This window comes from Urtica dioica, chromosome 10 (assembly GCF_054948205.1).
Source record: "Urtica dioica subsp. dioica isolate 48M chromosome 10, U.dioica_male_clone48M_v1_H2, whole genome shotgun sequence".
In the NCBI taxonomy this organism is placed as follows: Eukaryota; Viridiplantae; Streptophyta; class Magnoliopsida; order Rosales; family Urticaceae; genus Urtica; species Urtica dioica.
Genome location: NC_142765.1, coordinates 15515966 through 15543946, shown reverse-complemented (window position 1 = coordinate 15543946; position 27981 = coordinate 15515966). Strand labels below are relative to the sequence as shown.

The window sequence follows — 27981 nt, the reverse complement described above, 5'->3', positions numbered from 1 at the left end:
ATATCCCAATTTCCTAATCTCGATGCCGCCCGAGAACTATACGCATCGCTGTCTGCTCTAGGTCATCGATGTTCATGTCTGCGCCATCTTCCTCCGCTTGCCGCTGAATATCCGCCCTTTGATTATGGATTTGTTCGTTTATGAATGTGATAAAAATACAACAAAGATTATCATATAATAATTAATAAGTAATTAACATGATTAAATTAATGCAACATTACAACTTATATAGAGGCCTTTTGCGGCTTCTGTTGTACATTTGCCTTTATCTTTGTGGTAGTGCTGCCACGTCTCTAGTGCGGAGCCCAATGTCACATCTTCCCTCATTTGAAAGTATTAATGAAAATACGCGCAACGTGTTAATATATAAATATTAAATATTGCAATTAAAATTTTACGAATCAAAAACTTATTTGCTTCCGAACGACGAGCCAAGAAAGATATCGACCCTTGTCGACTATTTGTCTTCTTCTTCGTTTGATTTTTTTTGTTGCGTTCAGACGCTTTCTGCGACACTTAAATCTTGTTAATTCGAGCTCATAAAAGATAACAGTTTCTTTAAAAATATTAACTGAAACTCTTCTGTATCAAATCTCTCTATCGCCTTCTCCCAATCAGCCTGACTCACGCCCTTTGGCGTTTCTTGTTCGGCGAGATCTTTTTTGCCGCAAAATTTGAGTATGAACTTCCTCGATAATTTTGACTTTGCGTTACGAAAAATTCTCTTTGCATGGCGAACGATAGCAGCTTCAATCTCGGCTTGATAGCAATCTACTGAGCGTACCTCGCCAGTCTCAGGATCTCTACACAAAAAGTGAACTCTCTATGGAGTCCAGTCAAAATAGCATCAACAGACTGATGCAATACATCTGGCCAATTGGAGGAATTTGATCACGTACTGACTATATCAGTGAACGCTCTTACAATGAGTAAAATATAATTCTAGTAATAAGAAGAGTGCAGTCTTGGATTATTTTTTGGAGTATCCCCAAAATTGATGAATCGATTGAAAAATAGAAAAGACTGTTTTGTCTTTTTAACCGGATTTGTGTGAGCTTCTGTTACTAGGTCCATAGTCCCCGATTCGGCCTTGATAAAGGTGGATAAGAACTCTCTAGCAATAATGAAGATGATTTATTATTACAATCTCAAAGCTGTAAATCGTTTAGCAGCATTCATTCGGAAATTTGTATATTTTCCGAATTAAATATTTATTGTGGAATTAATTATTTATTGTTGGATCAAGTTTAATTAATTGAATTTTAAGTTAGGCCTTATGGACACTGTAAAATTAAAAAATTATTTGGCCGATGACCCTATGGTAGGCTCATACTATGGGTATTGATTATCCAATATTCTCTCTTTAATTAGTTGTTAGATTTGTGGAAAAGAAATCTACAACTAAATAAATAAGAGAGAGAATAATAATAGTTGATATATTCTCTCTCAATTAAATAAGGAAATAAGATATTGTCATTTATTCTCTCTCATAATTAATTTTCTAATACGTTGGAGAATAATAATAGTATAGATATTCTCTTCATTAAATAAGGAAATAAGATATTGTCCTCGTTATTCTCAAATATATAGATTCCTTAAATATAGGAGAAAAATAAGGAAATATAATATCCTAGATTCTGATCTGATGGATGAGAGAAAAAGTAGGATTTGTAGTCAAGATCCAGCGATTCATGTTTAACTACAAAATAGGAAATAATAAAGGAGAATAAAATATCTCTATAAGCTACCTAGAATATCTCCATTCTACCACTATAAATAAGGGTCAAGGAAAACACAATAGACAAAAGTGCAGAGGCAAAAAATTCGCCCAACATCACCCTCAGTGTTGCCAAATTCTTCTCTCTCCATCTCCCTCAGAATTCGTGATTCCATTCCCAAAAATACGACACAACCTGAAACTCTAAATAAGAGTCGTTGTGAGATAAGGACTGAGCCCACACTTTCTTCATATTCCATCTAGAGATTACGTTTCTGAAGATTACGGTATCATATCTAGAGATCCAAACGACGAGAGTCATGTCGTCGTTCCCAAAGTGAAGATCAGAGCTAAAGCTAGAAGATCGAGTCATTGGAGCTCAGAACGGGATCTTGAAGAACTCGATTAAAGAGTCAGTAGCATATTGCCAAACATGTAAGTAATATGAAAACTCATCTTTTAATCGGTTGCGTGAATCGCTCTCTCAAATCTAGCTCTATTCTATTCAAAACTGCAAATCTAGATCTAGTTTATATAATCGTATAAATAATTAGCTTGTTAGCGTAATTATTTATTTTTCGCAACGGTTATAGGGATGTCGTATTCCCAACTGTGATGTGCATCAGAATCGAGCCGCATATATAGACTTCCACTTATATTGGCCATTTTCTTTCGGTCGTTTGGTTGCAATGTGGATAAACTCGTTAAACCCTGTTCTGTACTGCAAGCTTAATCGATCATTGTCAGTAATCCAATCTCTACTTGGATTTAACATTTCGCTGAACGAGAGGAGAAAACGAGAGGGAAGAATACAATTATTACTTAACTTTGAAATAGAATTACTACTAAAGGCACGATAGCGAATTTGGTAGTTTGAGAGAGAGGTTGTGAAAGGTATGTTATTTTTGAAGTTTGGTTGTAGAAATTGTGGGTAAAGATAAGAAAGTGCCTCAAAATCCACCGAAAAACGGTATAACACGGCCAAATTCTCTCCACTCTAGCAATGCTAACCGGTCATCAACCTTCACCACAACCCGTTTCGTGAAACAATCATTTCAAAAAAATAGGCTGTGGTGAAGGTTGACCTATCAACGTCGCTGGTCAAAAAATCTGACAATGTTATACCGTTTAATAGATTGACAGAGAAAGGGAAAAATTGTAGATTTAGGATGACAAATATATTATTTTGGGCCTTTAATATAAGTCGAAGAAGAAAATCCTAATCCGTAAAAAATGTCTCATTCTACCTCATTCGCTAAAAAAAAAAGGTTTATGTAATGATTAACTTCATTAGCCTTTACCAAAAATCTTGTTGTTGAGGAAAAACAAATTCTTACCAAAAACACAAGTTTTTTTTCCATCAAAGAACATGGCAGCGGCAAGCTCTCAGCCCACGTCCCTCGGCACAACGCCAACCTCCAAGATCTTCACCTTTGCGGCCCGCACCCTCCTCCCCAACTCCCCCATCGTCACTCCATCCTCTCCGACATCTCGTCTCTCCCATCTCTCCCACGTCTTTTATTATTTATATTTTATTTATTTCATTTGTATGTTTAATTTTTTAGCAATATTACAAATAATATTGACGGGAAAGTAAAGGCAAAAGCAAAGGAAATAATATGTAGAACTAAAAACCGGAAAAAGTAAGGAGGAAGAAGAAGTCGGCAGGAAAGAGTCGAGGCCCGTTGGACGGTTTTCTTGAAACTTTTTGAAAGTCCAGATCCACTGTTTTATCAAACTGTGAAATGTTGTAAAGAGATTAAGAACACCTGTAAACACAACACATTGAAGGAATAAAAAGACACGACGAATGATAACCCAGTTCGGCCTCAACTGCCTACTCTGGGGGGATGTGAATCCCGGTGAAAAGAGTAACTTCACTAAACGAAAGTATGAGTACCAACCGGAATACAATGGATGATAACCTTCCACTATTCCTACCTCCAATACTAACTTAGCTTATTACTAATCTAGGCTCCCCCTAGATTTGATCTCCCCTCACTTTTCACTTTTGCAATCACTCGGTGTGTCAAAGAACCTCTCTTAACGCATACAAGCAGAAGGTCTGATTATCTTGCCGGAGGCCACACTTCTAAAAACCAAAGACACCAAACCCTCTTCTTCAAAGGTGTTTTTCGGCGTGAAAGTCCATAACCCTACCAAGGGTTTTTCCAATGTCTTTTATATGAGACATACCAAGAGAATGTCCTCTGATGCAAAAACAATGCTAGATGGCACGCATCCATTGATAACAGTAAAAAGCTGTCAGCGACGCCACAACAAGAGCCGACACAGCTTGAACATAAATATGTTCTTCGAGATGCTTGAAACAACATGATCAGTGACAAAACATAAGCCTGAACCAAACAGCCAACTTCCTAGTAACAACATTCCCCCCCTTTGGCTTTGAGAAGGCAAAACCCTTCCCAGAGAATCTGAGCAGCAAAAACAACCAAACATCCTGCAGAGTCACTCATGTCACCTTGACTGACAGAGGAGAGTAGCACACAAGACCATCCGACTGCTATATCACTCATGTCACAGTGACTGACAGAGGAAAGATGACAACTAAGCAATAAAAAGCATTCAAAATGCATGCAGCATGAGTTTTAGTTTCAGATTCATCAAAGTTTTACTCCCCCTTTTTGCCAAGCAAAGACAAAAAGGATAAAAATATTACATACCAGGGGAGGTTCAAGAGGAAAGGAAATAGACAAAAACACAAAAAGAACACTGAAAAACAGTTTATGTGTTAGAGCGAGAGGAAGTAGTAGAAGCAGCAGACAGCATCCTAGCGAGAGTAGCTTCAAGAGAATTTTTCCTTTGGGATGAAGAGGCGATAACAGACTCAAGGTGCTTGATTTCATCCATGATAGCGAGAGCCAGTAACTTCCTGACATCAGCTGACAAGGGAGGCACGAAGGGGGCATCAGGTTCATTGAAGTGAGCATGGGGCAAGCTAGATTGAGGTGGCTTCCTAATGTCAGCCACATGATGCTTCTGGAAAAGTTTGTAGCTGAAGGAGATCTTTGCAGGGGCAGAGCTACAACCTTTCAACTCGTCATGAGAAAGAATGTTAGGGTGTTTATGCAGGAGGATCCCCGTGATCATTGCCGGGTAAGGGATGGGGAGCTTGGTGGCCTCTGAGCCGGCATGTTTGATGATATGCGAGTAGACAAGCTTCCCGAAATCAACTGATCTCCCTGTACCAATCATGAACATAAACTAGGCAAGAGTGAGAGAAACACCTGTTGAATGCGATGTAGGGATCCAGTTCTTGACGCCTATCTTGTGAAGAATTTAGTATTTGGAGCTGAGGAGAGAGGCCCCGTAAAGTCATGTCTCAAGCCATCCGTTCTGATCTTTGCCTCCTGTCAGCTCAGAGACAAGCTCAATCCTTGAAGGCATAGGATCTTCAGAGACCGGAGCTTCCGTTCCCAAGTAGTCATGAATGACCTAGGGAAAACTCAACAGTCATGTTCATGATCACCACCTTTTGAAAGCTTGGATGAGTGGCATCATCGATTTGTTCTGGGAGATTCACAATGAACTCCCTAACAAGCTGAGCATGATAGGTCCCAACTGAAGTGACAGTGCTGAAGAGACCGGAACAGATCGATGATGTCAGTGCATTCGAGCGCTTCATTTGAGAGCACGCATTTCGAGGCAATCTTTCTGAGGATCACAAACTTCCACCTGCTAGCATTCTGCAGGGTATGGAAGGAAATTCCTATGATAGGAACATCAGGAACCTCTTGCCTGACATGCTTCTTCTTTGTAGTCCTGGTCCTCTCTTCTTCTTCAACTTCTTCTTCCTCTATAGTGTTGGTGACATGGTCAGCAACATCTTCTGCAACACCCTCATCTTCCGAAGTCACACCATCTTCCAAAGGAGCCTCAGTTCTTGACTTCTTCTCACTCTTCTTCTTTTTTTTAGGTGGTTCGCCCTTTCTGGCTTCTTTTCTATTCTCTTGCTGAGACTTCTTCTTGGCAACCTTCTTAGGGGATCTCTTTGGAATTCTCGGTGAGAGTGACAGGAGGACCTTCAATCGGGTTAGTAGCAGCCCCTTCTGACATGATTCTATCGAACTCTTTTGGCGAAATCGCTCATTGACCTCGTCAGTAGTGTAACCACACCCCTTCAGCTCTCTTGTCATCTCGGCAAGAGTAGGATTGTCGAACTCTGTCTCCCCCTGAACAGGTCAAGCCTCATCAATAGGATGAGGAGAGACGGGGGTATCAGTGGGGGTGTTCCTGACACTAGTTTCCCTTGTTTTCCCGAGATCCATCATGGCATCTACAGTAGCGGCCACTGAGGCACTTTCTGGGACACTAGATTCAACAAAGACCCCTACATTCATATTCTTCTGGCCATCACTAGATGGTGGGATAGAAGTAGGGAGAACTGTTCTTATTACATGAGGAAAGGAGGGAAGAAGATTGCGAAGATCAGGAGTGTCAACCTTCAACGAAGAGTCTCCGGCCACACCATCGACTCTGGAAGGCTGAGGCTTCCTGATTGTGATGCCATATTTGTTTACTTGAGCAAATTCGATCTTGAGACCCGAGGAACCCTCTTCTTTCCCTTTTGAACCTGACCTAAGAGCAGTCAGTGTCCCTTTCCTTATAGCCACCATTTTTGCACATCCAAAGACGAGAGAAAAGAACAGATGAAGGCGAAAATGGGTAGAAATGAAATAGCTCGAGGGGCGATTGACAGTGAAGTGATGTTCAGAGAAAAGACTGATGACAGTTGAAAAAGTTACACTTCTTCTTGGGAAATAAACCGTCACACAGGTTTTGAAAAAATAGCCCCAAAACGCACCGTTTAGCCCTGACCTACGCAAATAACTTCCCAAAATGGGCCTTTTAACCGCCAAGAAGTAAGCCCAAATAAATCTTGGCCAGCCCAATAATTGCTATAAATAAGGGATGCATACTCCCAAGCCTGAGGGAAGTTTTCCAAATTTCAGCACATCCAGGGGCTTGGTAAAAATATCAGCCAGCTGATCCTCAGTATTCACATGCTCCAGGGAGAGAATCTTGTAGTTTACAAGATCTCTGATATAATGGTGATGAATCTCGATGTGTTTGGTCTTGCTATGCTGGACTGTATTTTTGGCAATATTGATTGCACTGGTGTTGTCATAAAAAAAGTGTCACAACATCCTGGGGAACATCATATTCCCCCCAGTATGGACTTGAGATAAATCATTTCAGTGCTAGTAGCACCCGCAGCAATGTATTCTGCCTCAGAAGTAGACAGAGACACACAATTATGTTTCTTGCTGAACCACGAGATCAAATTGTTCCCAAGAAAGAAACAACCACCTAAGGTGCTCTTCTGATCATTAAAATTGCCTCCCCAATCTGCATATGAATAACCAGCAAGACAAGAGTTTGTATCGAAAGAGTATTGAATACCATAGTCTGCTGTGCCATGAATATACTTGATGATCCTCTTGACATAGCTCAGATGTGTGGTGCTAGGTTGAGCCTGGAATCTTGCACATACACCTACTGAGAAAGAGATATCAGGCCGACTAGCTGTCAGGTAGAGAAGGCTCCCTATCATACTCCTGTATAGTTTGGTGTCGACCAGTTCACCTCCATCATCCTTGCAAAGCTTGATTGTTTTCGAAGCTGGAGTTCTCTTGGGTTTACCAGATTCAAGACCAAACTTCTTGACTAACTCCTTAGCGTACTTACTCTGGGACAAGAAGATACCACCTTCAAATTGCTTGATTTGAAAACCCAGAAAGTAAGATAATTCTCCATCCATGCTCATCTCAAACTCAGACTGCATTTGTTCCATAAAGTGGTCTACCATAGTCTGAGACATCCTTCCAAACACGATATCGTCGACATAAATCTGAGCAAACATCATTTCTGAACCGGATTTCTTGATGAAAAAAGTTTGATCCTTCACACCCCTGATATAACCCTTTTGAGTAAGATACTCCGCAAGGCGATCATACTAAGCATGAGGTGCCTGCTTTAGCCTATACAGAGCCTTATGAAGTTTAAACACATGGTTAGGGAATTTAGGATCGACAAATCTCTTAGGCTGCTCCACATACACTTCTTTATTTAGGAAGCCATTAAGAAAGGCACTGTTGATGTCCATCTGAAACAGTTTGAACTTCTTGAGACATGAGATACCAAGGAGCAGACGAAGGGCTTCATGTCTTGCCACTGGGGCAAAAGTCTCCTCAAAATCCAGGCACTCAATCTGAGAGTATCCCTGAGCAACTAACCTGGCCTTGTTTCGAGTGACATTTCCAAGGGCATCTGACTTGTTCTTGAAGATCCACTTGGTACCAATGACATTGACATCATCTGGTCGGGGAACAAGTTTCCAGACCTCATTTCTCTCAAATTGAACTAGTTCTTCTTGCATGACAATCATCCAAAATTCATGACTACCAGGAAGTGAAGCACACATTGCTAATCATTTCGCGATAGTTCACAGGATCCTTTCTCCTGGTAATGACTCCATCATTTAGTTCTCCAATAATGGCGTCTGAAGGATGATTTTTCTTGACCTTGCTGGACACCCTTTTGACTAAAGAACCCTGTGTAGAGTTGTCTACAGTAACAGCGGAAGCATCTTCAGTGTCTGTGACATCTTCAGGAACACTGGATACAACTTCAGAAGTAGATTGCTCACTTGCTTCATCTTCTTCAGTGACTTTGTCTTTATCATCAAAAACAACATTTCTGGACTCCATAATGCACTTAGTTCGCTTGTTGAAGACCCTGTAGGCTGCACCGCTAGAGGCGTAGCCTAGAAAAATGGCTTCATCAATTTTAGGATCAAGCTTCTTTCGTGGTTCCCTCTTAGCAAGGACAAAATATGGACTACCAAAGATATGGAAATATTTGACATTAGGCTTCCTCCCCCGCCAAATTTCATAGCTGGTGCAGGACATGCCAGGGCGAATAGAAACACGATTATGAATGTGGCACGTTGTGTTGACAGCCTCTGCCCAAAAACGATAGGACATTGACTTTGCATGAAGCATGACTCTTGCCATCTCTTGAATCGTCATGTTCTTCCTTTCCACAATGCCATTTTGCTGTGGAGTGATGGGTGCAGAAAATTCGTGCTTAATTTCCTTAGAGCTACAGAATTCTAAGAACATTCCATTTTCAAATTCTTTGCCATGATCACTCCGAATCTTCATAATCTTCCCTGTAGAGTTTTCTTTCTCACGTTGAAGTCTCAAACTTAAGATTCGAAAAGCCTCAAAGGCATCAAAATTTTCTTTCAGAAACTCCACCCAGGTCTACCTAGAGTAGTCATCAACAACCAATATAATATATCTTCTACCCCAAAGACTTTCTACTTGCATAGGACCCATGAGATCCATATGAAGAAGTTCTAGTACTCGTAAGGTGGTGAGGAAGTCTACCTTCTTGTGGGAAGCACAGACTTGTTTTCCAACTTGACATTGCCCACAGATTCTTCCTTTCTTGATCTTGAGCTCAGGCAGCCCTCGAATTGCCTCCTTAGACACTAGATTCCCCAAGCTTCTCAAATTCAGGTGACCAAGTCTCTTGTGCCAGAGATCATCTGCATCAACTTTGCTCAGGAGGCAAGTTGGAGATAGCACTGAGGGTCAAGACCAAAGGTAGCAGTTATCTGGAGATCTCAATCCCTTCATATAAATGGAGTTGTCTTCACGCGTGACTAAGAAGTCATTCTGTTGTCAATGGTGCCCACAAGAAGAGTTGTAGTGTGTATTTATGTACATTTGATGTCATATAGTCTTACGAAGACTCTTGCTTGTAATTGCTTATTCATTAATAAAAAGTTGAAACGTTCATTCATTCTTCCGTGTCTGTTTGAAGCTTTATGATAAAACATTAGTCTTTAGTCCATAAACAAACTAAACAACTTACGGAGAGACAAATGTAGATTTGCATGAACAAACTCTTCGTAGTTTGCTTAAAACGATATATTCGCAATCTTAGGGTCAAAGGACTATTGACCTCATTACGATTGTTAGAAGAATCTATGATGTCTGGTTATGAGGCATTGAGAGTTGGAGACTCTATAGTTCTTCTAGGTATCTTCCGAAGGTACTGAATTGACCAGTGCACTTCTAGAGACAAGATAAGAACAAACCATTTAACCTCTTATGTCTAGAAGTCACTACGTATGAATTCCATCGTGCTTACCTTAATTCTGAAATGAGACATGTCATTTCACACCTTAGTATTCTCATTTGAGAAAGTCAGAGTTCGGACTCACTATGTGATTCCGAACAGGGCCTATTGGTGAAGTACTAAGTTGTGAGAATGTCATGAGTAACTTTGTGAAGTTCTCATAGATATGGAATTCATGTACAAGATTGTTGAAATGCAATGTATGTCACCTCATGCTTTGTTCCTTGGAGTGTGAATAAATGAACTGGCCAGTGTCCAAATTGAGTACTGACTCTTTTGGATGAAACAATGTGACTTGTTAGCTCCTCGTCAATACATTGTTTCTAACTTATTCACAAGCGACAAAGGAGTTGAGGAAATAACAGCTAGAAGGGTAAAATGGTAATTTAGTAAATCCCGACTAGCTGATGACATTCATGAAGGGTAAACATAGATAATATTCAGTGGATCCGCTCATCATAATTAGGTTGAATTCTTGAGTAGAAAATAAATTCATTTGAACCGAGAGATTTTCAGTGTCAACTCTTAAGTGGAATCAGTTGGCATTAAGCTAAACTTGGAAAAGGTTTGTGAACTTTTGAGTCCAAGTGTTTAGCTCAAGCTTTGTTCATTTGGGTCCATGAGGTCACTGTCACGAATCACATCGAGTAGGAATAGTTAAACTGGAAGCTAAGTCAAAACAAGAACGAAAATTGTCGAAAGGGTAATTTTGTCTTTTTGGACATGGCATGAAATGAATGTCAATAATTTTTTTTGACAATGTCATATGATGACATATTATATCACACAGCCATAACATGTTTATTGGGCCTTGTGAATTAATTTCATTTCATAGAATTTTACTTGAAAATTCTTAATGGGCTTTTCTTATGTTGTCATGAACAATTAAAGAAAAACCTAGAAAGCCTTTTTAGAAGGCTTTTGGCCGTCCAACCCAAGTGAATGGGAGACCAAATTTCGTGCAGCCCTTAGTGAAAGAGAGATTATTTTGTGCATTAATGTATTTAGATACTTGCCAAAAGAAAAAGAGGAAACAAACTTCCCCTAAGAGGAATCAAAGTGGGCGCCCAAGGTAAGGACAAGGCAAGCAAAATAGGAAACAAATCTTGTTTCTAGAAGGCTGCCACACGTCCAAGAAGGGAATGGGAAATAAGGGATTTTTGCTCATGAATATGTGATATTCTATAGAAGAGGAAACTACCTTATTGAAGGTGAAACCTCTCCTATAAATAGGAGCCTCATTCCACACATTTCATTCATCCAAGTTTAAGAGATTTGAGAGACTCTCTCTCTAGAACTTTGGCCGCCCCTTCCTCTCTCTCTCTAGTTTATTTTCGATTTTCTTGTTTTGGCACCTAGGTCCTCATTCGACCTAGTGTTTAGCTCTGCGACTTCAAGACTCGTTCTTAAGTCGTAATGTTTAAAAGTGTCCACTCACTAATTCCTTTATTTCGAGTGATTTAGTGATAGAAACTTTCGTGGTTGCTCGAGGTGCCGAGGAAAGAAAGAGAGACGTGCTGCGAGGGGAGACGAGCGTTGCAAACTTTCCAAAAGCTTCTTCAAAGTTCAAGCTTCAAGAAAGGTTAGTAAACTTCTATACTCATAATAGTTTTTAATTACATGTACTTGCTCTTTGTCTAGGTTAGTAAAAACTGTTTTACTTGTAAAAGAAAATTTTTAAAATTCCGCCGCTTACCGAAGCGTTAATTATTTTCTTAAACCCTAGATCGATTCCAACACATTCTTGGTGGATGTGACAGTGAGATCTTGATCACACAACTGACTAATGCTGATGAGATTTGCCTTGAGTCCATCAACAAGAAGGATGTTGTCAAGGGCAGGTAGACCTGAGACATTCAACTTCCCTTTTCCCACAACGGTGCCTGTAGATCCTCCACCGAAAGTGACATGACCCTTCGAGCAACTCTTTACAGTGTTTGAGGAAAGATTCCTCCCCAGTCATGTGTCTAGAGCATCCACTGTCGAAATACCAGTCTTCTCTCGCTGTGGCTTTCAGAGATGTATAGGCAACATGTGCTCGATGGTCATGTTTAATCCTCCACTCATGATAAGATCTCTCTCTCAAATGGACTTTCATCCTGGAAAATTTGCTTTGAGCAAACAACACATTTTGACCAGTGTTCTTCCTTCCAAGAAATCTACCATATAACTTGAAGCAAAACGGACGAATGTGGCCCCACTTCCCACAGAAATGGCATCTCCAAGCAGGTTTGAGTGACCTCATTTGCTCAACTTGCTCTGATGTTGCAGGAGGTGAGTGAGACACCCTCTGTACCGTCGAGATTTGCTGTTGAGATGATGGAACAAATACTGTCTTCAATGAAGGTGTATGCCCTGAGCGATAGCCAAGACCTCTGTGACTAGAGTTCGGTTGACCAATTCTGAGAATCTCATTTAAACTAGATGTCCCTGAATTCAACATCTGAACTAATTTGGTCATGTTAGACAGCTCACCATTTAGCCTTGAGATTTCTTTCTTCAAAGTGCCAATCACTTCAAGAAGGTGAGATTTCTCAGTCAGCAGGGATTTAATCCTGTTCTTCATCTCTTCAGGAGAGTCCTTTTTCAACTCTTTAATTTCTTCTACAAGGCTAGCTTGCTTCAACTCTAGCTCTTCTATTTTGGATTTTTGTTTGAGGAAAGCATTGGACTCATCCGCCCAATTAACAAATAGAGTCTTGTAGGCCTCCAAAAGAATCTCATCACTTAGTTCCTCTTCTTCTACTCTTGAGTGAGGCTCAACACTTTTAGATGTTTCAGTTTGAGACATGATAACGTCGTAGGCGTGGAGCAAAAACTCATCACTCAGTTCCCCACTGCTAGCTGACTCGTACTCATTAGATCCTTCAGAAGGAGCCAGGGCAGTCCCTTTATTCTCTTATGATGACCCTTCGGTAGAAACTGAACTCTGCATTGTGAAGGCAAGGAAATTGTTTCCTCCTTCCTCTCTAGTATCACTCCCTGATTCACTTTCATCATCGCTGAGAGTGGTGGTGTAGTTCTTTTGTTGACGTCTTAGATAATTTAGGCACTTAGCTTGGATGTGACCAAAACCTTCGCACTCTCGACATTGAATTCCTTTTCCCTTTGACCCATAGGATGCTCCCCTGTCCTCTCTTATGTTCTTGTTAAAATTCCCAAGTTTGTAGCCTTGAAAGATCTTCTCATGGTTAGGTCCGGAAGTAGATTGACCAAGGAAATTTTGAGATCTCTTCTCAAACTTCTTCATTAGCTTCCCATAGTTCTTGACCATCAAGGCTAGAGATTCATCATAAGATTCTGTGGACCCATCCAGCTTAGTGGATATGGGCTCAGTGGAAGCAGACTTGAGAGCAAGACTCTTGGTTTTCTTCTCAGATGAGTCAATGAAGGACATCTCATAAGTGAGAAGAGACTCAATTAGCTCATCCACCTTCATCACCGAGGTGTCGTGAACTTCATCAATGGCAATCACTTTAATCTTGAATCTTTCAGGCAATGAAGTCAAGTTATTCTTTACCAATTTAGCATCTGACATAGGTTCTCCAAGAGAGTGAGACTCATTTGATAAGTCTCTGACTCTAACATAGAACTCACTAATAGTCTCTTCCTCGAGCATCTTTATGTTCTCGAACTTGGTGGTGACAAGTTGGAGTCGAGAGTTCTTGACCTTGTCTGTGCCCTCATACGTAGTTTCTAGAATATCCCAAGCCTCTTTAGCACTTTCACACGTATTGATCAACCTGAACACATTCCTGTCAACACCATTGTAGATGGCATTGAGAGCTTTAAAGTTGGACAAAGTTGCTTCGTCTTCAGTTGGGCTCCATTCAATCTCGGCCTTTTTCACTGTGGTAACACCATCAGCCAAGAGTTTCTTTGGCGCTTCCCAACCTGTAATGAAATATTTCCATGTCTTATGATCAATAGACCTAATGAAGGCTCCCATCTTGGCTTTCCAATATGTGTAGTTCTGCCCATCAAGAAGAGGCGCCCGAGAGATAGAACGACGAACAAGATACACAAAGGTGTATGTAACGCAGTGTGAGGCCCAGAGCCTAGAGGGCGTTCTCGACGAAGGAGACGGGGCACAGAGGAATCCTCGACGACGTCTCAAAACTTCGTAGGGCGCGTAGGCGATTTTCTGTTGGAAATCGCGGACGCGTCTAGTGTTCTAGACACGTAGGAGATTTTCAGTGGAAAACCCTAGGAGCGTGCCTGGGCACTAGAATCGGCGTTCGATCAGAAGGAGCGACGTCCGGGAGTCCCGAGAGTGCTTCAGAACCTCTGAGAACGAGAGAAACTTGTGGAGAGCGCTTCAGGATACAACAACGAACAAGACACACAAAGGCACCACTTAGTGAATCGACGGCGAACTAGAACCTGTGTTAGAACTATCACCAAGACAAACAAAGGAAGAAAAATTTCTGGGGAAGAAGGAAGCTCGGGAACAGTGGGAGATTATTGGTTTTGGTGTGTTTGAAATGAGAGGAAGCTCCGCAACTTTAAACGGATACAATAAAGCTCAATAACTCGTGATAAAGGAGAGATTACAAACTGTCAGCCTTAATGCACGGTTACTCAACCTTAATGCACATATTCAAACCGTCCAAGCCTTAATGCACGGTTACAAGTTTAATTCCCAACATAACGCACAAGTTACTTAAGGAATTAAAACTTTTAGAAGTGAAATTTGTAATAAGACCGAGACATTCCCGAAAACCAAAACCCGAGCCCGAGCCCGAGCCCGGACCGGCTCGCCTCGGCGGCGGCGGCGCATGTGTGTGTGCGCGCGCGAGGGATTAGATAACCCACTCACACTCTCCTCTCTTGCACTTGCTTGATCACTAAAGAAAGAGGAGATTATATATACACTACACAACATACTTACCCAACCCATGTGGGACTCTTGTTTTCCACTTCACTTACACATTACAAATGTGTTCTTTTTGCATACTTTGAGCATCAATTTATCATTCATTCTAGGTCCGATTTTAGCAAATAAAATTCAATCTTATACCCCTCGGTATAAGGAATACATAGCACTTGAAATTATCCAATTCCGATGAGTGGACCCCACTCAAATTGTTGCAAAAAATCAACCATTATATTGGTATTAAATACCAAGTCTTCCAACAATCCCCCACATGAATGAAATTGAGACGACAATTATTAAGACACGACTCAATGTGGTGATAGATTCTACGGTCAATACCAGTATAGGATAGGTAGGCAGAGCCTTTGAACCTTCCCTCGGAAAGATATGCCATCTTTACTGACTACTCAGTAGACACATTGTCCTTGAACTGTTAGTCATTTTGTATAAACGATAAACATACCCCCCACTGATATCTCCCTGACGCAGGTTCAGTTCTCATGCTTATGTTCATTTTGGCCTTGAACATTCGCCTGGTTCTGCAAGAGTTTCTAAAGAATTAAGCTCAATTAATTCTCTTTCGAAGCAGCCCCACTTCTCTCTCTCACATAGGTGATTCTTTTATGCATTACTCATTCAAAATCTCAGATATCCGATCTCATAGAATCATTAAATACTCAAAGTTTAACCTCGTACGAATGTCACTGTTTAATATAGGAATATGACTAGGGGTTTTCTCCCACAGTGACCTCACATAGCCATTGATAATTAGGTTGTCCCTTTGAACCAATATCTTGGGATCTCCAGTCATCATGGTTGGGTTTTCTTTGCCTTGACTTTATTTGCCATGGGCGTTAGCCCCATTCCTTTAGATGACTTCTCTACTTGGTCCCTATTTAACCATTTGGTTAGCGGATCCGCAATACTCTTTGGACCTACATAGTCAATACTAATGACTCCAGACTGTCGTCGACGGATATGTCTAGACTTACCATTATACATCACATTATGTGCCCTACCAATAGCAAATTGGTTATCACAATATACACATATTGCAGGCATAGGTTTTGTCCAATTAGGAATATCCTCCACAAAGTTCCTTAGCCATTCAGCTTCTTCGTCACATTTATCCAATGCAACAAACTCAGATTCCGTCGTGGATCTCGTTATCACAGTTTGTTTAGAGGATTTCCAATATAAAGCCGTACCTCCTAGAGTGAATACATATCCACTTGTGGCTTTCGAATCTTGAATATTAGATATCCAACTCGCATCAGTGAAACCTTCAATTACTTCAAGATATCTAGTGTAGTGTAGACCATAATCACGAGTGAATCGTAGATACCTCATTACCCTTACGATTGCTTTCTAGGGTTCAGCACTTGGATTACTCGTATATCGAGCTAGTCTACTCACGGTGTAGGCTAAATCCGGTCTCATGCAACTCATCAAGTACATGAGACTGCCTATCACCCTCGCATATTCAATTTGAGAGATGCTTTCACCTTTATTCTTAGACAAGTGTTGACTAATGTGTATGGGAGTTCTCGAGACTCCAGAATCGTCCTTTCCAAACTTGTCTAGAATTTTATCAGCATAGTGTGTTTGACCCAGTACAATCCCATTAGGTGTTCGGGTAATCTTGATCCCCAGAATTACATCAGTAATTTCGAGATCTTTCATATCGAACCCTGAGTTCAATATATCTTTTTGTGGATTGGACCATATGATCATTACTTCCCACTATGAGCATGTCATCTACATATAAACACAGAATCACATATCCATGTTCAGTGGTTTTAATGTACACACATTTTTCACACTCGTGGATCTTAAATTCATTTGACATCATAACTTTGTCAAATTTCTCATGTCATTGCTTTGGGGCTTGTTTAAGGCCATAAAGCGACTTGACTAGTTTACAAACTTTATTTTCTTGTCCAGGTGCAATACAACCCTCAGGTTGATTCATATAGATCTCTTCTTCGAGATCTCTATTAAGAAAGGTAGTTTTTACATCCATTTGATGAATTTCAAGATTGCGTAATGCGGCAACTGCAATTATCAATCTAATAGAAGTTATTCTCGTCACAGGAGAATAAGTATCAAAGTAATCAACACCCTCTTGTTGTTTATACCCTTTGATTACCAGTCGTGCCTTATATTTATTAATTGAGCCATCGACTTTTATCTTTCTTGTAAAGATCCACTTAGATCCAAGCATTTTACTTCCAGGAGGAAGATCAACCAACTCCCAAGTGTGGTTTTGCATGATAGAGTCTATTTCACTTCTTATGGTTTCTTTCCATAAGTGACCCTTAACGGAGTTCACTGCCTTTTTATAATTTAGAGGTGGAGCCTCCAATATATAGGTGAAAAAATCAGAACCAAATGTTTTTTCTACCCTCGCTCGCTTGCTTCGTCTAAGTCCCTCAGACTCTATCTCTTCTTCGGACTCTTCATCATTATCTTGAGTTATTTCCTCAATAGACATTGGTTTGATGAACTCGGTTCATCTTCCTTAGACTTATAAGGAAATACATGTTCAAAGAACGAAGAATTTTTAGATTTCGTACACAAGGAATCTATATGCATTACTTTGGTGTGAATACCCAATAAAGATATAATCTACAGTTTTTTGTCCTATCTTCATTTTCTTTGGAGCATGAGCGATTACTTTGGCCAAGCACCCCCACAATCGAAAGTATTTATAGGAAGGTCTCTTTCCTATAAATAGCTCAGACAGAGACTTATCCTCCTTCTTCTGGGGTATCTTGTTTAGAAGGTAATTTGCAGACAAGATCGCTTCCCCCCATATTTCTTTGGGTAAACCAGAACTTAACAACATCGTATTCATCATCTCCTTGACAGTGCGATTCTTATGTTCGGCAACGCCGTTCGATTGTGGAGAATAAGGTGGAGTGACTTCGTGAATAATTCCATGTTGTGCACAAAAGATACCAAACGGTTCAACATATTCACCTCCTCGATCACTTTGCACTTTCTTAATCTTCTTATTAGGTTGATTCTCAACTTCCAATTTGTACATGGCAAATTTCTCAATTGCCTCATCTTTGCTTTTAAGCAAATATACATAACAATATTCTGTACAATCGTCAATGAAAGTCACAAAATATTTATTACCACCTCTCGTGGGCATGAACTTTAAATCACATAAATCGGTATGGATTAAGTCGAGAGATTCAATACTTCTTTCAACACTATGAAAGGATGTTCTTGTTAGTTTTGCTTCAACACAAATTTCACATTTATGATTTGAGTCAATATTAAACTTTGGAATACACTCCAAATTAATCAATTTTCTCAACGTGTCATAATTTATATGACCTAGTCTACCATGTCATAAATTAGACGACTCAATCGTATAAGCAGAAGAAGTATTTTTATTCATTTCTTTGGCCTTGATGGCCATTACATTCATTTTTACCATGCCATTCTTGACATAGCCCTTGCCCACATACATTCCATTTTTAGAAAGTACAAGTTTTTGAGACTCTAACACCATTCTAAATCCATGGTTATCCAGCATAGTTCCAGAGATAAGATTCTTCCGCATATCGGGCACGTAGACACTTTGGTGAGCTTCATCTCCTTCCCAGAGGTCATCTTCAAGAAGACTTCACCTTCTCCCTTGACTTTAGAGGTGGCAGAGTTGCCCATGAACAACTTTTCTCCATCTCCTAGCAACTAAAGGGTAGAGAAGGAGTTCTTGTCAGCGCAGATGTGGTGGGTTGCTCTAGTGTACATCCACCACTCTTTCGGGTTCGAGTCAATCATGTTGACCTCGAAGACCACAGTGACGAGGAGGTCATAATCATCCTCCACGACATTGGCCTCCTTCTTCTTCTTTGGCTTTCTACAATCTGCAGTTCGGTGACCAACTTTATCGCAATTGTAGCATTTACCAACAATCTTTTGTTGGTACTTCTTCTTGTATGTCCCTCCCTTGACTCCAAGCTTGTGGGCGTGCTTCTTCCCCTTCGAGTTCTCGCCATGTTCGATGACATTTGCTCGCTCGGAGACTATTCTCAATCTCTTATCGGAGCCACGGTTGTCTTCCTTAATCCGGAGGCGAACAACCAAGTCTTCAAGACTTATCTCCTTTCGTTTGTGCTTGAGGTAGTTCTTGAACTCCTTCCACCCCGGTGACAATTTCTCTATTACAGAGGTAACTTGGAAAGACTCGCTAATGGTCATTCTATCGGCTTGAATCTCATGAAAAATGAGTTGAAGCTCTTGCACTTGACTCACAACGGTCTTTGTGTCCATCATTTTGTACTCGAGGAAGCGGCCCACAATGTACTTCTTAAAGCCCGCATCCTTGGTTTTGTACTTTCGATCCAACGAATCTCAAAACTCTTTAGACGAGGCTTTTAAGCTATACATGTTGTATAAAGAGTTGGCGAGACAATTTAACACGTGGTTTCGACATAAATAGTCGGATTCGTTCCACCCCACGTAGGCCCGAAGCATTTGTGGGTCGGCTTCATCCTCCCGAGGAGTGGCCGGAGGATCTTCGGTCAAAAACCGAGCGAGTCCTATGGTCGTCAAGAAGAAGACCACCTTTTGTTAGCAACGTTCCCGTCAAACTTCACTGGCCTATCGGCCGGCATCACCGTGGGAGGCCCTCGAGCCACATCCATGTTTTGAGCATTTAAACTCAAACCCGCCATCGGTTGAACGAGACCCGCGGGTCCGTTCCCGGCCGAAGCCGCCATCAAGCCTTGTCCCAAAGGGATGGGGATTAGACCAATGTTGATAAAGTTCGTCGGGGTGTTCACCGTGGAGGGATTCTCAGTGAGGTTCCCCTCAACATTCATGTTCGTCGAGTCGTTCACGTTAGTCATATTTCTACAAAATAAATCAACAAATTAGTAACCTTCAAAACAAATCCGGAACAGAAAAAGAAAAATTATTTCTTTCCTCGCAAGCTCTCTATCACGTATAAAAAAACTTCAAGATTGTTAGCAATATTACAAATAATATTGACTGGAAAGTGAAGACAGAAGCAAAGGAAATAATATGTAGAACTAAAAACCGGAAAACTAACGAGGAAGAAGAAGTCGACAGGAAAGAGTCGAGGCCCGTTGGACGGTTTCCTTGAAGCTTTTTATCACCCTCCCCAAGTGCAGGATTACTTGGGCGACAGCCTCCCAGGATACAACGACGAACAAGACACACAAAGGCACCACTTAGTATATCGACGGCGAACTAGAACCCGTGTTAGAACTATCACCAAGACAAACAAAGGAAGAAAAATTTCTGGGAAAGAAGGAAGCTCGGGAACAGTGGGAGATTATTGGTTTCGGTGTGTTTGAAATGAGAGGAAGCTCAGCAGCTTTAAACGGATACGATAAAGCTTAATAAAGCTCAATAACTCGTGATAAAGGAGAGATTACAAACCGTCAGCCTTAATGCACGGTTACTCAACCTTAATGCACATATTCAAACCGTCCAAGCCTTGATGCACAGTTACAAGTTTAATTCCCAACATAACGCACAAGTTACTTGAGGAATTAAAACTTTCAGAAGTGAAATTTGTAATAAGACCGAGACATTCCCGAAACCCGAAACCCGAGCTCGAGCCCGGACCGGCTCGGCTCGGCGGCGGGGGTGCGTGTGTGTGTGTGCGCGCGCGCGCGCGAGGGGTTAGATAACCCACTCACACTCTCCTCTCTTGCACTTACTTGATCACTAAATAAAGAGGAGATTATATATACACTACACAACATACTTACCCAACCCATGTGGGACTCTTGTTTTCCACTTCACTTACACATAACAAATGTGTTCTTTTTGCATACTTTGAGCGTCAATTTATCATTCATTCTAGGTCCGATTTTGGCAAATAAATATTCAATCTTATACCCCACGGTATAAGGAATACATAGCACTCGGAATTATCCAATTCCGATGAGTGGACCCCACTCAAATTGTTGCAACAAATCAACCATTATATTGGTATTAAATACCAGGTCAGCTTCCAACATAATTTTGTTTTAAAATCAATAATATACACTCTTAAAATAAAAAATAAAACAAATGGAAATTGTCTTCCAAACTTTAAGATTGTGACACATGGAAGTGTGTTTGATTTTAACGTCGAATGAGTAATAATGAGTACGGTGATACTAAACACAAATTTAGTGATTTTATCCGCTGAAAAAATAAAGATTAAACTATATCCAGCTTAAAAATTTAGTAATTTTTGCTACAATTTTCCCAAAAAATAATAGCCTAGCCATGGCAATATCAAAACTAGATTACAAAATTTTGAACCTCAGGTTCATTGATCTTTGAAATTCTAGCAATACTTGATAGATTTGTTAGTTTAGAAAGTTGATATAGGTCATTATGACAACTACTAGTACTGGTATGTAATGATATATTCAAGTAGTTTCCTTTGTCATAAATACAATGTAAATAATGTCGCTTAAATGTACAATTTATGAGAAATCATAGAGCACTAAGAAGAAAATAAAAAAATAATGTGAACCACGTATACTTTAGAGTTTGTTACACAGAAACTGGCAAATCAAAGTTATTTAATTATATGTATATAAGAAACAAAAGAACAAAAATGTAACTTAAATGCATGTATTTGATGGGTCAGATTTGAGGATATATAGGTTTGAAACACTCCATGTTGTAGGGGTGGGCTAAGCTCCTCAGCTCAAGAGTTGGTGCGATCTTTGCTTGATCTTAAAATTTTCCGTTCATTCTGATTCCGATGTCTGAATTTAATCGGGCATGACTAGTTTCGGTCACACACACCTAATATGACCTTATATTCTAGTTTAGACTAGATATAATTGAAATGAATAGTTTCTAAATGTTGTGAAATTCTTTAAAGTCGAAGACATTTGAAATTAAATCACACACGAGATGCGCTTTCTTTATAGTATCTCTTGCATATCGAAAATGTCATGAGGTCACAAATAAGATTATCGCAGCATACGACCAGCGTGAATTTGTACTTCACCAAGATGCAATGAAATCCGAATGTAGGCAAGAACGATTTTCTAGAGAAAATGTTTCAGAGATGGAGAGAGATAGGTTCGAAAACCAAGTGATGGATTTCAGAAACCTACCGTGGTTTTAATAGGAATCCGTACCTGTTCGCGAGTGATAATCACGAATAGTCGTACATGTTTGTTTGAATGGCAGTTTTAGTCGCAAATGACACGACCGTTGGCCAAACAACCGTTCGTTTCCAAACGACGCAACAATTCACTCAAACGGATATTAAAAAATAACCACCATGCTAGAGGACGCGACCATTGGTAAGGCAACTGCCATAACAACATAACCCGCGGACCGCGCCGTTTCGCCAGACTCGCCATGAGCCTACGTGGCGTCGTGCCTAAGTGCGCCTACAAAGCGCCACTAATGCCTCTACGCCCGACATCCAACCCCGACCCCGACGGTGATGCTGACATCGCACTTGATTGGACAAGAAACGCACGGGAGTGACAAATGGCACTCTCTAGGCTTTATAGCATTAATTAATTGTTATTCAATGGAATATATATAAGGAGCTCACATCTTTAGTGTTTGTTCCACATGTGACTCTTTCCCACTTACACATTTTCTCTCACTCGAAACACACTATTTTGTCATTTAATGAACAATAAAAAAAATCACCTTTGTTAAATACCCGTTTATTTTACAAGGTTTTTTTCCAACACTAAACACCTAATTTTAAGTCCAATCCATTTATGGTATGGTGAAATTGTTAATTATGGCTACTGAGATTGTAAAATGACCAAATTAATGGAATGAAACTGATAGTATAAAATGTTGACATGTCTTTTAACACTTTCAGGCCCAGTTCTTCACTTAGGGAGCAACTGTTTTATGCCCACCAATAAAAAAAAGCCCAATATTTATACGACTTTGAATTTTTAATACCACTTTTCTTTTTATCTGAAAACTGTCAAAACCAAGCCAAAAAAAAAAAGTAGTAGCGCTGTCTTGAAGCCACACTAAAAGAAAGTCGATGTAGAAGCCCACTTTTAGTCAAAGAAAGTCCATAATGTACAAGCTCAATTGTAGTCATTAATCGCCTTCAATGTAATATAAAGGGTTATTCCAAAACTATGTCATCCACACTACTTTTGTACCAAAATCCAATATGTCTAAATTAAACCAAATCTATGGCTACATAACTTAGGCAATTACACTTCCATCCTTTATATTTGCTTACTCTTTTATCATATAATATCATAATAAAAAAAATTAATTATACCACACACACGTGTTTCTTCATTTGAAACAATACCTTAAACGGTTTCTTAAACTGAAACCAAACACCAACACACTTCTCTCTCTTCATTCTTTTCTCTTCTCGAAACCCTGAAACACGACTTCTTCTTCATGGCTTTCTCTTTGTTTCCAACACGCTGCTAGCTTCATCTTCTTCTGGTCATGAAGTGGTTGTTGATTTATTTGCATTTCTTCACTACCGAAAATGATGAAGAAACCCCCAAACCCAAACTCAAACCCTAAAATGAAACCCGTGGCCAATAAGCATAAACCCTCACCGGAGAAAACAGTAACCCCACCCAAAAAATTTCCAGCGACAAAGAAATCGTCCTCGGTGCATAAAAGTCCTCGCGTCTTGAATCCCAGCGCCGATAGTTCAAACCCAAACAATGTTAAGATATTCCATGGTTCAAATCCAAGCATTGTGAAGACGAAGAAGAAGGCGCCAATATCGTAACCGCCGAAGCCTGCAGTGAAGCGAGCGAAGATAAATACCATTTGCAAATCTGAAACCAATTCCATGGATATTTCATCGTAAAAAAGGTAGAGGTTAAGCCCATTCCTAACAAAACCCTCTGGTAAAAACTAAAAAGTTAGTATTTGATTTTTTATTTTGGAAAATCCGTTGTTTTTGGGTTTGTTTGGATTTTGGGTTAGATGTTGTTGGCGAATCTGTTGATGTTATGATTTTTTATTTTGATTTTAGCAAAATAAAAATTTGACATTGAATGGTCTCGGCTCTTGGAATACAAGTAACTTTTGACATGGCTATCGTTTTTAATTTTTATTGGCAATGCTGAAAAGGGTGTCTCATAGTTGACAACAATGGATTGCGTGTGCGGTAAGAGCCCTATCTCCGCATACAATGCCTCCATGAGATGGGGGTGGTCAAAACCATCATGATGCCCAAGTATAAACGATGCACCCTCCTTGTATACACATGGTTTAACCCATGTGTTGGAATTGATCTAGGGTTTAAGAAAAAGTTTAACGCTTCGGTAAGCGGCGAAATTTTAAAAATATTCTTTTAACTAGTAAAACGTCAAGCACATGTAAATAAAAACTAATATGAGCATAAAAGATTACTAACTTTTTTAGCAGCTTAAACGTTGAGAAGCTTTTGGAAAGTTGTAACGTTCGTCTCCCTCGCAGCACGTCTCTCTTTCTTTCCTCGCCAACTCGAGCAACCACGAAAGTTTCTATCACTAAATCACTCGAGAGAAAAAGGAATTAGTGTGTGGGAACTTTTAAACACTACGACTTAAGAACAAGTCTCGAAGTCGAAGAGCTAAAACACTATGTCAAATGAGGACCTAGGTGCCAAAACCAAAAACGAAATTGAATAAAGAGAGAGAGAGGAGTCGGCCAAACTAGAGAGAGAAGCTCTCAAATCTCTAAAACTTGGGATGAATGAAATGTGAAGAACGGGGCTCCTATTTATAGGAGAGGTCTTACCTTCAATAATGTAGTTTCCTCTTCTATAGAATATCACATATTCATGAGCAAATATTACCCATTGCCCCTTTAATTCACACGGCCTACAAGGCTTCTAGAAGCCCTTGGATTTGTTTCCTATTTTGTTCCTTCTCTAGGTTGGCCAAAATTCTCTATGCTTGCATAGGAAATTTGTTTCCTCTTTTTCTTTTCGCAAGTATCTTGATACATTTATGCACAAAATATTTTCTCTTTTCCCTGGGGTAGTAGGCGCCCATATGCTCTCTAGAAGGGGCTTCTAGAAGCTCATTCATTTGTTCATGACAACATGAAAAAGGCCCATTAAGAATTTTAAATAAAATTATTATGAAATGAAATTAATCCACAACGCCCAATAAATTAATATTGGCCGAGTGATGCATGTCATCAAATGACCACGTCAAAAAATTTATTGACATTCATTTCATCCTATGTCTCAAAAGACAAAAATACCCTTTTGACAATTTTCGTAAAACTTGTCTCGTTCTTTTTTTTACTTAGCTTCTAGTTTAACTATTCCTACTCGATGTGATTTGTGACAGTGACCTCATAGATCCAAATGAACAAAGCTTGAGCTAAATACTTGGACTCAAAAGTTCACAAACCTTTTCCAAGTTTAGCTTAATGTAAACTGATTCCACTAAAGAGTTGACACTGAAAATCTCTCGGTTCAAATGAATTTATTTTCTACTCAAGAATTCAACCAAATTATGATGAGCGGATCCACTGAATATCTATGTTTACTCTTCATGAATATCATCAGCTAGTCGGGATTTACGAAATTACCATTTTACCCTTCTAGCTGTTATTTCCTCAACTCCTTTGTCGCTTGTGAATAAGTTAGAAACAATGTATCGACGAGGAGCTAACAAGTCACATTGTTTCATCCAAAAGAGTCAGGACTCAATTTGGATACTGGCCAGTTCATTTATTCACACTCCAAGGAACAAAGCATGATGTGATATACATTGCATTTCAGCAATCTTGTACATGAATTCCATATCTATGAGAACTCCACAAAGTTACTTATGACATTCTCACAACTTAGTACTTCACCAATAGGCCATGTTCAGAATCACATAGTGAGTCCGAACTCTGACTTTCTCAAATGAGAATACATAAGCTGTGAAATGGCATGTCTCATTTCAAGATTAAGGTAAGCACGATGCAATTCATACGTAGTGATTTCGAGACATAAGAGGTTAAATGGTTTGTTCTTAAATGGCATGTCTCATTTCAGTACCTTCGGAAGATACCTAGAAGAACTATAGAGTCTCCAACTCTCAATGCCCCATAACTAGACATCATAGATTCTCCTAACAATCGTACTGAGGTCAATAGTCCTTTGACCCTTAGATTGCGAATATATCGTTTTAAGCAAACTACGAAGAGTTTGTTCATGAAAATCTACATTTCTCTCTTCGTAAGTTGTTAAGTTTGTTTATGGACTAAATACTAATGTTTTATCATAAAGCTTCAAACAGACAAGGAAGAATGAATGAACGTTTCAACTTTTTATTAATGAATAAGCAATTACAAGCAAGAGTCTTCGTGAGACTTTATTACATCAAATGTACAAAATAAGGACTACAAATCTTCTTGTGGGCACCATTGACAACACCATGTACCACTATGGTTGACATATATTCAAATTTCTCCCATTACTGCATAAAAAAAAGTGTAATCGAGATGTAAATTTTCTACTTTAAACGTTTATGAAGATTAAAAATCATAGCAAAAATAATTAAAAAATTTCAAATTTATTGACATCATTGTCTTTTTATTGACATCAATGTCAATAAATCTTCAAAAGATTCCCCCATAATCGTTTGAAGTTTTATTGATATTGATGTCATTTAAAAGGCAACAATGTCAATAAATTTTCAACGATTTCTCTGAATTTTTATAAATTTGTTCAAAATTTTTAAGAATTATAAAAAAAGTTCTTTCATTGTTTTTTTTTTAACTTCACTAACCATATAAATTCAACGAAAAAACGCTAGTAGAATGAATTTATTTTTCATGAAAATTTAAAAACCCTAAAGTGAAGAAAGTGAACAAAAATACACGAAACTGAGAACAAAATTTCCTTCGTGAGATTTCAATCGTTGGAAAACATAAAAACTTTCTCAACTACGCACGAGGGAGAGAGCCATGAGAGAGAGAAAAGAACACAAGAAGAATAACATAGTGAGAGTGAGAAAACCACGGCATAACAATTTCATAGAGAAGATAAAAAAAAGTCCATAAAAAGTAATATAAAATCAATAAAAACAATTGGGTTAGGGTATTTTTGTACAAAAAAATACAAGATATAATAAATTTGGATTAATTTAAACTTATTTGATTTTGGTCTAAATCCAATGCGGAGGTAATAGAATAAAAATAAGAAAAAAATAATCGGACTAAACCACTTGAAACGTTGTTATTGCAATCTAATCAGCTTTTCACCTAACTTTCAAATCTAGCCACGAATGATGACGTGACTTTATTATTCATTTAGCAAATTAATAGATTATCCTCTGTTAAAATCGACTAGCATCAATTTGTTGCCAACGTTTTAATACACGTCAACCTTTTCCTTTTAAAAAGAAAATAATACACGTTAACTTTTAATAGTCCATAATATTTTATTTCATTTATTATAAATTAATTAATTGATTTGAAAAGGGCATTCAAATCTGCCTAATCTGCGTAATCCATAATGTAAGACAAGTTTTCTTGGGTTAATTTCAATTAATTTTCGTTTCTATTACACACGATAAGTTTTAGCTGCAAACTTTTTTGAGTTAATCTCAGTTAATTTTCGTTTATTTTACACGCGATAAGTTTTGACGATTAAATTTTGACTAGTTGAAACGTTAACTAGTTATTGATTTATGTTAGATAAATATATTTTCTAATCGTTTATTTCTGTAAATTGTATCTAACGTTGACATCTTAAAACCAAAAACGATGTTTGAAATTGGTTTTGGTTACTAAAGTAACCTAAAAATAATCCCAAATGTTTTATTCTTGCACACAGCAATAAGAATAATCCCAACTGTAATATTCATTGCACATAACAATTCTGAGCTGCCCAAAGAAAAAAAAAAAAAAAAGAAAGATAATTCTGAAAGAAACACGGTATATCAAGCCTTCGTCCGAAAAAAAAAAAAAATCGATGCCCTGTTTATCTTTTAATAAAATCATTATTATTATCATCAAATATGAAATAAATATGAAATTTAAATTGTGTGCACTTCAATTTTTTCCATTAAAAGGTATAATATTTTGAAAATTCACTATATTTGAAAATTCGCTTTAGGCCGGACACTCTTATTTGACAAATCTAACATCCTTTACTTCCATCTTTATTTAATTATTTTGAAACTTTTTGGTAGTTTTGCTCGCATGATCGCACTCATGTACGCCTATCGGTGGAAAACCCCGTAGAAAAATAAATTAAATTACAATA

The 27981-nt window shown here is 39.0% G+C and overlaps 1 pseudogene; it reads right to left on the bottom strand.

The window, feature by feature from the left end:
- Positions 1–6896: 6896 nt before the first annotated feature.
- On the bottom strand, positions 6897–7604 carry LOC149383514 (secreted RxLR effector protein 161 pseudogene; annotated as a pseudogene).
- Positions 7605–27981: the final 20377 nt, after the last annotated feature.